The sequence below is a fragment of the Chenopodium album genome, chromosome 13, assembly GCF_948465745.1.
Source record: "Chenopodium album chromosome 13, dcCheAlbu1.1, whole genome shotgun sequence".
Taxonomy (NCBI): Eukaryota; Viridiplantae; Streptophyta; class Magnoliopsida; order Caryophyllales; family Amaranthaceae; genus Chenopodium; species Chenopodium album.
The window spans coordinates 36,276,514-36,289,881 of record NC_137846.1 but is presented as its reverse complement, the minus strand read 5'-3'; the positions used below and the strand labels follow the sequence as shown (position 1 = coordinate 36,289,881).

At 37.0% G+C, this 13,368-nt stretch overlaps 1 long non-coding RNA gene across 2 annotated transcripts; it reads left to right on the top strand.

Annotated features, from left to right (window-relative positions):
- The first annotated feature begins 10,872 nt into the window (after positions 1-10,872).
- LOC145576598 (uncharacterized) lies at positions 10,873-12,687 on the top strand. Of its 2 annotated transcripts, XR_014098475.1 has the most exons (4): positions 10,873-11,917; positions 12,060-12,181; positions 12,271-12,352; positions 12,471-12,687. It is a non-coding gene; the product is annotated as an uncharacterized LOC145576598 (long non-coding RNA). The 2 variants fall into 2 exon arrangements; XR_014098474.1 differs by having other exon boundaries at positions 10,877-12,181.
- Positions 12,688-13,368: the final 681 nt, after the last annotated feature.

Here is a 13,368-nt window from a genome sequence, read left to right as displayed (position 1 = left end):
TGAGCACAATGGGAAGGTGTTTCGTGGTATTTGGTGAGAGTATGCTCGATATTATTGAATTTCGAGATAAATGGGTAAGGTAATTAAGGAGGTAAGATTGGAAAAGTTGTGCTAAAATGTGAAGCAAATTTGTGCTTGGTGGGTTCATTATGGTGCTCTCATTAATTTGGGATGTTGAACCCACTGAAAAGGGGTAGAAACTGATGTGTTTAGTGGGTTCAATAATCCCGGGATGATAAAGATCATTAAGCTCATAAATGAACGCACCAAGAACAAGAAGAGCAACAGGAGCGCGGGCGCGCGGGCCTCGTTCGCGGGCGCACCCCTGCTGCGCGGCCGCACTACTTCTTTTTTCTTACTCTTTTCTTTTCCTCATTTCATTTCCCAAACCCACTCTCTCCGCACCTCTCTCTCCCTCAAGCACGAAATCCTAGCCCTCTTTCATCAAAAACCATCCATAAAATCATTAAAACAACTCACAAAATCAACAATTTCCTACTCAAATTTCATCATTTTCATCAAAAATCATACTACCTTCCTCCATTTCTTCTTCTCCAATCTCTCTTCTCTATTGAAGAGCAAATTGGGGATTTTCGGTGTGGTGGATTTTGGTGCCGAATTCGTGATCAATATTGCTTCTTGTATGGTATAATCATTTTCTTTACCTCTATTTTATGTTATTATATTAATTTGTAGCAAGAATTTGATTAATTTGGTGATTGTGAATAGTAGTAGTATCATTTTGGTTGAATATGTTGATTGATTGAGTATTTTGGTTGATTATATGTGTTGTTGTTCATTAATTGTGCCTTACATTATGTTATTGTTGATTGTGTAGCTTAATTGTGAAATTTGGTTGCAACTTGTGGAAGGTTGACTTTTGGTAGTGTTGGTAGTAAGTGGTGATTGGGTATTGGTTGGTTGAACCAAGTATTGTGGCAGTGTTGTGATTGTAGTGATTTGTGGAGTTGTGATTGTGTTTTGGTTGTGAATTTGGTGAAGCAAAAATGTCTAAGATCATGAAAGCCCTCACTTCCAAAAAGTGAAAGACAAACATAACCATTGAAGAACCTTCTCCATCAAACATTCCTTCTTCCCAAACACAAAAATGAAGACCCTCTTCCTCTACCCAAAACACGATTCGCCAATCCAAACCATAAGCCGCTTTGGAATGAATTCAAGAAAAGAATCATCAATTGAGCATGATCAAATTGGGTATTGATGAAGACTTATAGGTCTTATTCGACAACCTTAGATTGGGTAGCTTCGTTAACAAGCGCTATTGAACCTACCTTGAGCCAACCAGGGAGTTCTTGGCCTCTTTGACTACTACTCCAGTTGGTACCAAGGACTTTCAAATCACCTTCCAGCTTTTCAATGTTGAGCATGTCATGTCCTTGGTCGAATTTAATGCGGTCCTTGATTTCAATCCGGGGGCGGATATCCTCTTCTCTGAGCATGATTATTTGGATGGGTACTCCCAAAATTCTTGGTGACATGATATCTCAGGGAAGAATGAGTTCTCCGCCCGCTATTCTCTTGCAAGTGACATTTTCCAACCATGTCTACGAGTGCTTGATCGGTTTTTGGGGTACTCGGTGTTCCATAAGCAAGATTTGGACAAGATGTCGCAAGCCGAGTTGCGAGTTCTATGGATGGCAACTAGGGAAGAGTTGCGTAGGAGGTTGAACTTTGGGCACATATTCTTGAGGAATTGTATGGATATGAGGGGCAATAGGTCGGGAGACATCCCTTGTGGTAGCATGGTGACTAGGTTGGCTACTAACCTTGGCTATGGGAGATATCTCCTCTCTTGTACTCCGGTGGGGGATGTCAACACCCTTTACCTCGACACCGCTCAACTCAAGCAAGTGCAATTCATAGCAAAGAGCGATGATGACGAGGTGTTTGATTGGCTAGTGAGGAATGCTTATCGGTGTTATCTTCCGAACCCCTCCTTGACCTCTCTCCACCGGCATGCCCCGAATGTATGGTTTGTTCCCATCAGCAACCGAATCCCCGGTGAGGATGAAGAAATGGAAGATGTGCTCAATGAAGAGCAACAAATTCAAAGAAATCAACATCATCATCAACAACAACAATAACAAGAGCAAGAAGTGCCTCAACCTCAACATCGACAACATCGATTCGCTAACCCCGATATGGAGGCTTTGAGTGCCCAAATGGCGGGCATGCAAGTTCGAATGGAGGGGATGTATGATTAAGATTTTGAGGCCATTTACAACCAAATGAGAGGCATCTCCGTAATGCAACAAGGTATGTTTCTCCAACAACAACTATATGATGTAAGTGTTAACCGTGGGGAGATCACTCCCCCGGTTAACTACCCATACTTTCCTCCTCAACTCGGTCCCGTACCTTCTTGGGTAGATGATGGGAGGGCTACCTATCCATATTGGCAAGGACCTGATAAGTGACTTTTATGTCACTTTTAGGGTATTTTTATGCTTATTTTTCGGTTAAATTTCTAAATAATTTCTCTAGTTTTACACTTTATTTCTCTTTTTTTTTTCCTTATTTGATCTTTATTTTGTGTATTTTAGTAGTTTTTAATAGTTTTTAGTTTATTTTCGTAATTTATTTTATAATTCTTAATTTATAATGTTCTTAGTTTAGGTTCTTGTTAATACTTTTCTTCTCGTTTTCCTCCTTTTATTTTCTTTTATTTCCTTGTTTGTTTTCTTTATTTTATTTAATTTCATTTGATTTTATTATTTCTTTTAGTTTTAATATTTTATTTTACTTTAATTTTATCCTTATTTTATTTTAGTTTAACCTTTTATTTTACTTCGTTTTATTTTATTATTTTATATCCTATCCTCGTGTTTGTTCTTGGTTGTAGGCGTGTTCGGGTCGATGCTCAATTTTCAAGCTGAAATCAATTTTGGATTCTCGATTTTGAGTCATATGTAAAGCATCAAGTAGCTGCCACCTAAACCTTCACCACACCACATCCTAACCTCCACCACACTAAATTCACAACCCATCTCCCCTGCTTTCCTCAACAGCACCAACAACTAATAGCCTATTTCCCCTGTTCACACCACCGTCAAATAACAGCAGCAAAACAAACTCCCAGCCACCGCAATCACCCAGACCACCTCCAATTAACCACCTCTTCCAACACCCAATCAGCCACGCACCAACTCCCCAACAAACAACAGCAACAACCACCCAAAACGCAACCCCTGCTCCAACCTCTCACGCATCTCACACCCCCAAATTCGCACCTCCCTCCACACCAACACCACCATCTCACTCATTCCAGCCACGCAAACCCACAATAGACCCACCGAGTTCACCGGCACCGCAGCCACCTTCAGCCACCAATCACGACCGCCGCGCACCACCCCCTGCTTTGCAACCAACAAATTGCAGCAACAAAGCACTAATTCAGCCCCAATTTCGACACCCTTTAGAGCGGGCGCTCTGCTATATCAAAGCAGCTGCTCCTCTTTTGTTCACTTTCTCCAATTTAAGGCAGAATGCAAGAGCGGACGCTCCGATTGGGTTGCGCGGCCGCTCCTCACTTCCATTTAAAAATCACGTGACTTACTCATGAATGCTTAAGCAATCCTCAATCAATGGCTGTGATTTTAGGTCGGCTGGAGGTGAGCTTTGAGCTGTTTGATGGTGTTGATTGAAGTTGATGATGAGCGTTAATGATGATGATGATTGAAGATCAGAGCAGCCATGAGAGAGGGGAATTGGGGGGGGTCTGATTTGTTTTATTTCGTGGGTTTTGGGTTTTGTTTTTCGTTTTTTTCCTTTTTACTTTCTTTATTTTATTTTAGTTTTGTTATTTAATTAATTTGATTAGTTTTATTTTTCTTTTTATTTTCTTTTATTTTAGCTTGTAATATAAATACCCTTTGGAGTTTAATACTCTTGGAATATTTATTCACCCTAGTTTAGTTGAGTCTCATTTTTTTTTCTCTCACTTAGGGTTAAATTAGGAGTCTCTCTCTCTAGTTTAGGAGTAGTTTTAGAGAGATAAAACTTGGATTTTTCATGGAGTTTTGAGAGGTTGAAGAAGCAATTTGTGGATTTTCTTCTCATATATTCAATAAGTCTTCCTAACTTTCTCTCATCTTTATTGCTTTCTTTTATTTCTTGTTTTTGTTTATTTGCTTGTTGATTAGAGTTGTTAATTAGTTTAATAGTTTGATTTTAGCTTTAATTCTAGTCTTACCTTGCTTTTCATGTTCTTTTTATCATGTTAGTTTAGATTTTATTCTAGGGGATTGGATGAAGATTATGTTGATGAATTGAATGATTTATTGTGATTTGTATGCAATCTTTCTAACTAATTGATTCTATGTTCTTAATTGTGCTTTCAATTAATTGTGCGAAAGTGAGTTGTTTGAAAGTCTAAATTCTTCCATATCTATGCTAGGCTAGTTGCACGAGAGTGAATTAGTTTAGTAGGATAATTATCATGCTTAATTGCGCGAAAGTGAGTTGAGTGTTTTGATTGTTTGTAATTGAGGTCATTTTCATCTAATTGCAATGTTGTTGTTGAATGCATTAATGTAATTGGATTCCACTTTCCCTAGTTTTAGTTGTTTGCTTTAAATAGTGTTTAGTTGAATCTCTCTCTCTCTATATCTCAATCATCCTAGTAGTCTAATTAGCATAGATTGATACACTTAGTCTTCGTGGTTCGACCCTTTACTTCCCACTAACTAGTTTAGTGTAAGTTTAAGTATTATAAATTTCTAATTTGGTTAGGGTTAGTAGTCCCAACGACCTAATAAACCCGCGATCAGACCTCAAAGGTCCAACCTTGAAACTCGGTCATTTCCGGATGAGCGCGGTAACTATGATTACTGTGTGCCCGGTGGGAGCGACTATAGGGGTGATCCTAACTACCCCTATGTCGAACCCACCCATCCGTTACCACTTGAGTTGCCCGATCAGTATACTCCCTTGGCCCCTTGGCAACAAGATAACTTTAGGGGCCATTATGGTTGGCCACCCGGCTACACCGAGGGATGAGATCCTTATGGTCCCCCATCCGGCTTCTCATATGATAGGGATGATGATAAGGATAATGTCGGGCCTAGTGGTAACTAGTTCCCCCTCTTTGTGCTTTTACCTCCATCCCTTTTATTATGTGATCTTTGTTTTGTATTGATGGGATGTTGAGATGTATTTTTGTTTAGCTTTGGGGGACACTAGTCTTATGAAAAGTCTCGATGGCTAATTTTGTTGTTGTTGGATATCCTTGATTTTTCTTGCCTTGATTGTGTAAGGTTGCTTATCTTGATCGATACTTGATGTTGTTGAGTGTTGTTGTTATCTGTGATCTTATCATGTTTTTCTTGTTGAAAATCTTTTGTTGATTGATATTGATGATGATTGCTTTTCCTTGATGAGTTGGTGATTTTTGCTCCTTTGAATCCAAATCCCTAAATCCAAAACCCTTGAATCCAAATCCCTTTGATCCAAATGATTTTATTTTAGGTGTATAGTTGATTTTGCTATTTTTAAGTGTATAGTTGATTTTAATATTTTGATTGGTTTGTTTTGATTTGATTTTGTAGACTAGTTTGATTTTGTTTCTTTGTTTTTCTATTTTTGATTTTGCTTTCTTATTATTTTGTTTTGAAGTTACTAACCGTTTTCTTTGTATATAGTTCCATTTTCTCTTTTTCATTCCCACTCGGATTTAACTATTCTTGCTATGCTTGATTGGAGCTTCATGGAGGTGATATTTTCTTTACCCCGCTTTTCTTAGCTTAGCTTGGATTCCCGGTGAGATCTTTCTTTTTCCCTTTTTTTTTTATCTCTTTTCTTTATTTTCTTTCATTGTTTGCATAGAATAGAATTAGTTTAGGAAGAGTTGAACGTTCGAGGATGTTTACTTTGTAACACCAAGGGTGTTTGGGGTCATTGGCGATGTTGTCAAATGACCACTTTTTGTCGATTGAGATTTATATGACATGCATGCATCTTTGCACTTTTCCTTTCTTTTCCTTTTCTTCTCTTTTCTACTTTTCTTTTTCATTTCATACTTTTCAAAATGCAAAAATCCAAAAATATGATTTTGAGGCTTTCTTTTAGTTTTCTTTTCATGTTATGCTTTTGTTATGGACATAATATCATCCGAACTTTTGCTTTTGAATAAATGATTTCCTATGTGGTATCGGTATGTACGGTTTGAGAGTATCTTTGGTTGACTCTAGGATAGAGTATGCAAGGTAGTGTCTTTAGAACTTTTGGGACCTTGAAGCCGGATTCTAATTGTTTTTGAAAAGTTGAAATTGCTCCCTTTTGGTGAATTTGAAACTAATAGTGAGTTATTGCTACAACCATGTGAGGTTTAATTCTTTTAAAGCCTTTTACATTTTTTCATGAGCGGCACATGGATCCTTGACTATTATATGCTTTATCTAGAATTTGACTCTTGTCTCCCGAGATCGCGACCGAGCCATTTAGGAAGGACAAAGGCATCTTTTCGGGATGGTGATTTTTTTTTTTCTAGGATAGTTTTCTATATATTTATTTTGGGTTTTCATTTGCCTACATGCTAAGAATTTGAGCCATAAACCTTCATTTCAAGTCATATCTTTAGATTTTGAGCCTTTTGTTTCATTTTTGTTTCCATTATTGGTTTTCTTGAAGCAATTGATCATTTTGTTGGAGAATATGGTGGATGGGTTGTATATTGGTTCTTGTAATGAATGCAAGTTTGTATTGTAAATATCTTGTGAATAAAAGGCAAATGCAAAGTTGAAAAAGCCGTCTATATTTAAAAGAGGCGAGGACAATAAAATTCAAAATTGAAAAAAAATGAATAAAAATGAGTAAAAACAAAGCATATTCAAAAAGCTTTGGCAAAATTGAAAAAAAAAGTGAAAAATTAAAAAGTTCAAAAAATATTTTAATGTAAAAGTTTCTCCCTATTTTAAGCATTGAGGACAATGCTTCATTTTAGCTTAGGGGGAAGAGTTCTTACGCTTTTTGTATATATGTTTGTGATTTTGGCTTTGAATAACCTTGGGGGTGTTGGTGTTTTTGTTTGGTGATTGCTTGATTATGGTGTTGAGGATTAATCACTCTTTGCTTCACAATTTAGGTATATCACCAAATTTCAAATTTTAGCCTACCTTCACCCTTTTCGTCCTTACATTACAACCCTTCTCAAAGACCTTTTGACCTTTGTGGTTGAGTAACAAGTCGGTAGAGGGAGATGTAGGTCAAGCCTATAGAGCAGTGTGCATTAGTCAAGATGTCGAGTAGCCTTAAATCTCTTTCTTTTTTCGGTTCCTTCGAGGAATCATTGAGATGCTCGCTAAAGGTTGATTTAAAGCTAATTGGGAGATTGTATTAAAAATGTTTTGAGATGAAGGTGAATTGCGTTTCATTAATTCTCTATGCTTAGCATATCCTATGTTTCAATCAACCTTAGATATCTTGGAACGTGCATACCTTTATTGTATAGAAAGTTGTTTATTCACTTGCATTTGGTCATTTGTAAAAGTCCATTTCATTAGCTACTTGTTTGAATTTTTTATTTTACTTTCTTTTATTGATTTGTCTCATTTTACCTTTAAGAGTTAATTTGCTTCAACGACATACCGAAAATAAGAGGGTGCAACCTCCTAACTCGGTCTTGGAATCCGAAGTCTGGAATTCCTTAGCTGCCTCAACTGCTTTGTCCAAGATGTATCTAGCCCAGTTAAGTTATGCAATCGGTACCTCAACATCAATCAAGTTCAACCAACGTTTCTCAGGAGTTTTATTTGGTGTAGCTGACATAAGTGTTGTCATCACAAATAAAACGAGGGTTGGTATGAATTTGGGATCTGTGTGAGGAAATTTTTTCAAGTCCACGACTAGGGCATGTGTGTTCTTCAAAAGTGTTTTGTTTTCCTCTATCTTCTTTGACGTAGGATCCTGCTCGATAATAGTAATCACGTTGTCTTTAAAACCCAACAGGAACTCCACGTGCCTCGGAATGATCTTTGTTTCGACTTTATTGATAGTCAAACTACATGTAAAAGGATTGGAGTGGTCGATGATCCATCTACACATCATTGTCCTCACATTATTGCAATTGAGATGAAGTAGATTTCCCCAACCAAAATCATTAATAGCATCACGTTTTTCCCGTGGCAGCTCCTTCACTGTATTTACGAGCTTTTCCAAATTACACAATGGAGCCTAACTTTCCTGCATTTAAATAGGTCAGAAGGTCACACTTGAGGTTAAATTATCACCATGTAACCATACATAACCCAATTTCAAGTTATGTCCTGCAAAAAGGGAACTACTTACCCTGGTTGCAATGGAAGAAATTGTTTTCTTGATGGATGTCATGATGGACTGTATGAACATTTAAAGACGTTATTAGAGAGCATTGGGTAAATAAAACAAACTATCTGGGTTTTAGTTTTTTTTGGACTCTGTTATAACATTCACTGAGCACTTGGAACTGACCAAGTGCTTGTTTTGTAATTGCCACGGTATACTGATTCAATTATTTAGTATGGAATAGTGATATACGGCAGCTCGTTTCATTGCAGGCAGTGTTTGGGAATACTCTCCCTCCGTTTCGTTGGATAATCTCTGGAAGTATAACCTTCCGAGGATTAGTGACTGGGATGATACAGAGACAAAGAAGCTACACCATCATGTTTTCACCTTTCCGAATGATTACAAAACACCTGATGTGAGTTCTAAATTTGAGCACCCTGCACATGAACACGCGCATTTTTGGTAATTTTTTTTTAAGAACGCATTTTTGGTAAATTATAAATCTGATTCATTCTATTTTTTTATTTAATTTTTTTGTATCAGTTAATAGGTTTAATTGAGGATAAGAAATTCAAATTATGTATTACTCGAAAAACAGAGAAGAATTTACAACAAAAGATACAATACATGAACAACAGTGTTCATGACAAGATAGATGGCCTCGGATTCATTGTTAACTTCGCCATCAACAAGTTTGGAGCGTTTTTCATTGGTTTATTTCATAAGCGATGCTACAGCTGATTTAAAGCTAACACAAACAGATCCATTTTACAGTGCAGATTATTCAGGACAGACTGTTAGGGATGGGAAATCATTGTCTATAACCCCAAGATGTGGCGAAGAGAGAAAAATAGAGGACAAGAAGGACGGGAGAGAGGAACATGAAGAAGAACATCAAGAGGAACCTGAAGAAGGTGTTCACGATGATATGGATTTTAATACTCTGATTGAGAAAATCCCTTTACTCCAAAGGGAAAAGGACAACGAAAAGAGGCGGGAGGACAAACACAAAGATGAGGAGGATAAGCAAAATAAAGAGATTCATGAGGATAAGAAATTTGGTGAAATGGATAGGACTGAAACAGAGGAGGAAATGAAAAAGAGCTTTGTAGCAGAGGAGAAGAAGATAGAAGTAGAGGACCAAAAAAGAAGAGCAAGGATGCAGTTGAGAGGAAAAAGGAGACAGAATACCATGAACAGAAGAAGGACGATTATGATGCAGGGGATGAAAAGAACAGTGAGGATGATGATGATGAAGATGAAAAAGATGGAACCACTAAAGGTATACCATTAGTAGGAGGAAACAAGAAGAAAATGGAAGTTGATGGCGATAATTCTCCTCTGCCAATTCTGAAGAAGCATCAAAGTGAGGAGACCACTAATCAAGTAACCAAAAAAAGGAAAGTAACGGGATCCTCAAAAGAAGAGAAGGTATTATAAAAATTATCTACATGCATTATCATACAAGTGAAATCAACTCTTTATTGACAGGGATTGGTAGTGTAAAAGAGATTTCGTGGACTTTACCAACTTTAGTTTTCCATTATGTGGAATAACAATTATGGTTCTGTTTTCTGACCATGCTTGGTAATGTTTACGCAATTTTCCAATATTAGCTGTTTAGACGAGTCTGTACAAGTACTGTGTTTTACATTGCCAGTTAATGAGCTATACATTTCCTTCAATAATAAAACGGAATGACAATTCCCTTTTTCATAATTCTTAAAGTAGTTATTTGTAAACAGACTGATGATTAACTTGATCAATTGGATGACGTGGTTCTGCCGTTTTCCATTCACATGAGGAAAATAAGGGGTTTAATCAGAAAGTGCACACCATAGGAAAAAAGCATAGCTACATATGACTTTGATGGAAAAAAGGACTTGAGGTGAGAAGAACATCAAATTTTCCTCCTTATGATATAGAGTATTAAATTAACATTGAAATATATTTTCCTCTTATAGAGAAAGGTTGATCCACACTGAATTTATTGTTTTGACCCGTGAAGACTTATGCTGGTTTTATCCCACTGCCAATATTTCGGAGAAGGTATGCATTTGTTCTTCTGACCTTTTACATTTGAGTATATATGTAGGCCATTTTAATGATGTACTAATTTGCAGTTGATGAACTTGGTTGGGATTCGGATTACAATCCCGAATGAGGAATATCGGTATATTCCCACGTATCCACGGGTAAGGATGTTATTGTAATTGTCTGTTCGTTTATTCCCTTAGAATTTGGATATTCTAATTGTCTGTTCGTTTATGCCCTTAGAATTTGGATATTTTAATTGACTGTTCGATTTTGCCCTTAGAATTTGGATATTCTAATTGTCTTTTCGTTTTTTCCCTTAGACTTTGGATCCTAAGAAAGTAAAGGACAATGCCAATTGTCTGTTTCTCATGTCAATGGGGGTATTTGCCGACAGATCCTGACAAATGCAAGAACGTAAGTTTCATTGGCCAACTTTCCAAAAGCATTGTTGTCATTCTTAGAATGTAAGTTTTATTGGCCAACTTTCAAAAAGCATTGATGTTACTTTGACTACTCTCTTTTATGTTCATCCTTTTACTTGCAGCTATTTATCCCATGCAATGATGCACGGATTCGTCAGATGGTAGCCGTCTCCCATATCGGAAACGTTTCGGGGACGGGTACGGCTTGGAAACGTCCCCAAGGCGTCCCCTTCGAAAGTGGTACGGCAAGCCAATTTGGGGACGGCTAGCCTCTTGCTCGGATGCGTATCGGGGACGGCGTGGCTATTTTCTGACGTTTCCTTAGGATTTCAGCCCAAATTTTCAGAAAAAAACCCCAAATTAGTGAATTACTAACCTAATTTTCGATTTCCCCCAAATCTCAAAAACCCTAACAATTGCGAACAGCGATTCCCTTAGAGGTGCGACTTAATTCAATCCTCTACGGTGACCGGAGGCAACTGGCGAGTGGCGACTACTCCGACAACGGCGAACGAGGCTTCGACTTGTTACTGTTCCTCTCTCTTCTCTCTCTGTTCTGCACTTCTGCTTCTAGCTCTCTTTTTTCTCTTTCTTCGCACCTTCTGTTTTCTTTTTTTCTTATTTCTTTTTTTATTTTTTATTTATTTACGTGAATAATGTGATTAATATTGGTTAGTAGTCTAGTACGGAATATCTTACAAACAGTACAGCAGCATGTGATTCTTTTTATTTTTTATTTGAAGTCACTATAGATGTCAGTGGTGTAGAAATCAATTACTTGTATTTTTCTTTTTTTTACCTTTTTCCGTTTTAAATGGTACTCTGTACTATAATTTGTGTTTGTATAGATTATTTTTAATTTTTTATTTTATTTTATTTTTTTTTTTTTTTTTTGTTTTTTTTATATTTCATGTATTTATATTTTGCTCATTTTTTGCCGTATCCAAGCCGTACCCGTTTTTTAACATTTTGATTTTGCCGTATCCCGTCCCCGTATCCGTACCCGTTTTTGTCCCCGTATCCGTTTCTGTGCAACTTAGATCCCATGTTATGTTATTGAAAAGGAGCATTGGTTTCTAGTAGTTGTCGACTTGGAAACAAAAATGGGTTACATTTTTTATTCTGCTTTATCTGCAGTAAAAAATGTTATGCGGATGAAAATTGCAAAAACACTGGTATGATATTTTTCATCTTTTCACATTTCAGTTTTTAACTACGTAATTACATCTACAGCTCTGCCTCCTGAGATGGGAGTTCTCATCTCATTTGTCTCAATTTATTTAAATTTGTTGTGTTTCATGTCGAATTAATTTGTAGGTTAAGATATTGTCCAAAATACTGACTTTGAACAAGAAAAATAATCCCAAGCTCCGTAAGTTTGGGGATATTGAGAAATGGGGGTTGAAGTAATGTGACAGATTTCCACAACAAGCAAACACGTATGTTCCCTTCATTATTCTTACGAATTTTTAAAAAATATTTAGATGTGTGCTTCATCTAACAATCACCTATAATTTCCACATGGCAGGTACGATTGTGGGATGTATGTGATTAAGACCATGAAGTCCATGATGTATAGAGATGTGGTTTTTAATTCGAATTATTTTAAGGTTATTGCATCTTAAAACTTCAAATTATGTTATATTACTGTCAACTGACTCTTGTGGTATCACAATTTCAACAGAAGTTTATCATGTATTTTTTCTCACTTTCATGTTATCATTTCAGGATATGGGGAATTTACGCATGAAAACAATGGCAGAGCTAATTGATTGGGACATGAACTATATGAAGAAGGAGGTTCTTGTCAAAGTGGCTGGACGGTGAACTTCATAATTTGGTTGCTAAGCCATTGCTATACTCCTCTAAAATTATAATTCGTAGTTTATCACACACATTGTTTTCGTAAATAGTGTCTTCGATTGCTGTCGAATAATGGCTACAGTTTTTGCTCAAGGTTTTAAATAAGCTGAAAGTAATACCAAAATATAAGCTAATTCGTGAAACAACAGTAACATTGTGCCTTGTCTCAACGAAACAACTTTTGGTATTGCCTAAACTAGCAGTTGGACATTTCCGTTAACTGTTCCACTATATACTAGGGGTGAAAGTGAATCGGTGTAAAACCGAGCCGAACCGAAAAACCGAACCGAATAAGGAATGTGGTTTGGTTTTTTGGGAGGGTGGTTCGGTTTCGGTGTCAAAAATAAAAAAAATTCGGTTTTCGGTTCGGTTTCGGTTTGGGAAATTGAAAAACCGAACAAAACCGAACCAAACCGAATTATAAGCCCAATCTTACAAAACCCCTGGCCCAAAACTAATTACCCTAGGTATATAATGAAAAAAAAGAAAACCCTAATCACTCACAGCCTCCCTCTCTCTCTTTCCACCCTTTCTCTCTCCTTTCCTCTTTTCCTCTTTCCCGGATTCCACCCAATTGCCCATTCTCTCTCCTCTTCTTCGCTTTCATTGTCTCATTCTCCTCTTTTCTTTTCGTTTTTCTTGTCTCTCCTCGCCACCATTACCGAAAACATCAAGGTTTTGAATAATAAAATTCGAATTCGCTTCACCATTAACGAACACCATCAACAAAATTAAAGGTTTTGATTTCGAACACCATCAACTA